This window comes from Penaeus vannamei, chromosome 1 (assembly GCF_042767895.1).
Source record: "Penaeus vannamei isolate JL-2024 chromosome 1, ASM4276789v1, whole genome shotgun sequence".
In the NCBI taxonomy this organism is placed as follows: domain Eukaryota; kingdom Metazoa; phylum Arthropoda; class Malacostraca; order Decapoda; family Penaeidae; genus Penaeus; species Penaeus vannamei.
The window spans coordinates 10,458,414-10,460,913 of NC_091549.1; the positions used below are offsets into that span (position 1 = coordinate 10,458,414).

A 2,500-nucleotide genomic window follows, 5' to 3' on the forward strand; every position below is an offset into this window, starting at 1 on the left:
CCTGTGTGGGAGTTTTCTTGAAAATGAAAAGTGGAAGAAAATAAGTATCAAGCTGCAGCAATAAAGATAAAATAATAAGGAGGCAAACTGTTGTAGTGTCATGTAGAAAGAAAGAAAAAAAGCTTTAATGAGAAATGCAAAGGCAAAATTATGTATATACATATATATATATATTACTGAATAAATGCACTTTTTAACCTTGTCCAATGTTTCCCTTTGAGTACAGTACCAAGCCTGTGAAATCTAATTTAATCATACATGAACCGTATCCATGTTGACAAATGTAGAAAAGGTATGAATGAGAAACCGGTCAAATACATCTCTTGTATTATGAAGAATTCCAGCCTCATTCATACCTTTTCTACATTAATCATACATACAAACATTTTACATTTGTCTCTCACACCTCTTTATTTCTGGAAAATTTGTTTGTATTTTGGTTTGTGGAAAAATGGGTATTAGGATCCACAAAAAATCATAAGTAACTGTGGCATCTGTAACTGTTTTTTCTGCATTGCACATAGAGATACTAACTGTGATGCAGTGGTATTTTTTCTTCTTTTCTTTATCTCTTCTATTTATTTCCATCTTTCATCACCTCTTTTACCCTTACTACAGATTCATAATGTATCAGACTTTCAATAATGAGCACAGAATTTCAAATATCTCATTACACCTGTGTCCTCCAGGTAACATTAATCAGGCTTATATGCAATCTCAACAATATCAAAAAAACAAATTCAAGAAAGCTGTATAATAATCAAAAATAAAAATTAAAAGAAAAAGAGAAAAAGCGAAGAAAGGGAATGCAAAACGAAGGAAGGAATAAGTATCTCACAGGAAAAGATTTTTCCTCTTTCCTCCATCCACATTTGACTGCTCCATGTTCATGTGGTAGCCTACTGAATGCAAAAAATGCTTTACTAAAAGTCAGGTGCTAATACATAAACCATCAATAAACCAAGAAAGTGCAAACTGTGGTAATTTCAGTTAATATGTTAGCCTCCAACTGATTCTCTCAAAGGCAAAAAGTAATAAAAAGTCAGCATATCTTACTAATAAACCATTAAATGTGCAAATTAGGTATACAGCAGGAGCAAAAAATACTTGCCCATGAGTCGTAGAACATCACTGAGCTATGACCTTCAAAAGATATTTAGTCAGTGTCAACATAAAGAAGAAGATAGTATTGAGTGTGTTAGCTTGACTGCAATAGAATGGCAATAGTACAAATCAAACTGGCAGTATAAGTAGTCTGCCGTACTAAGTGATCAGGTACAAGTCAAATATTAGACCAGATATGTAAATCAATGTTTAATCTTGCTTAAAAGAACTGGAAAAAATATATTCCTAAAGTCTGGCAAGGAAATATGAGAAAGTAAAAGTACAAACTCATAAAAATACACACAGAGTAATACAAGTATGCTACTAATACACAAACAAACACACAAACACACACAAAGAAAAAAAAGAGGGGCACAGAACCGCAAAAGGTTCATTCAGGACATCTTTTGAAAATGTAATGAATGACAGAAAATAATTATTGTAAATAAATCAGTAAAACAAAATAAATAACTTGTTCTGTTTTACATCCCTTTCTAAACATATAAACAGGAAAACATAAATATAGATCCATATAAACCATCTTCTCATGACATGAGCTCTACATTCATAAAACCTTCCCAATAACCTTAAATTATTAAACTCCTTATCAGGCTTCAATCAAAATCATTCTAGGCTGAGATAAGATCCGAGTGATAAGTAAAACAGCAAAAAAAATAAACCTTACCTTTATCAGACACTGAGAGTTGATTTAAGATATGTAACTGCTGCCTTTTAAAAATTTTACTGTCACTCTTACTATTACATTCAGTATCCTTATCATATGTATTATCATATCATATAATTATTTTATCACCATCATTACTATACTGAAATTGTAATTATCAAAATTATAAGCATTTCTATTATTCTACTTCTTACCATTATCATTATTATTGTTATTGTCATTATCATTATCATAAATACTATAACTGTTATTAATAACATTATTATTTCATTAATGTTATCATTATCATTGTTATTGCTATTACCATTTTTACTACAGCTATTACTATTATCATTATCATTACTACTACAAACATTATTATTATCATTATTAGTACTACTATCATCATCGTCATCATTACTATTAATATCATCATCATCATTATCATTACTATTACTATTATCATTATTATTACCATAATTTACTGTAATCTTTCCTATCTTTATGATTACATCATCATTATCATTATCATCAAAATAATCACTATCTTCCTTAAATTGTTACAGATATTATTACTATAATTATTTTATATTATTACTACTACCATTATCATTATCATCGTTATTATTGTCATCATCATTATCATCCATACTATTATTATCATCATTATCATCATCATTATTATCATGATTATTAACATTATCAATATTATTATCATTATAACAATTAATA

General features: G+C 28.6%; 1 protein-coding gene across 9 annotated transcripts in view; it reads right to left on the minus strand.

Moving 5' to 3' along the window:
• The window catches only part of LOC113817781 (glycerol kinase 5), a 58,349-nt gene that overhangs the window by 49,703 nt on the left and 6,146 nt on the right, over positions 1-2,500 (minus strand). The gene's annotated exons all lie outside the window — the stretch shown is intronic.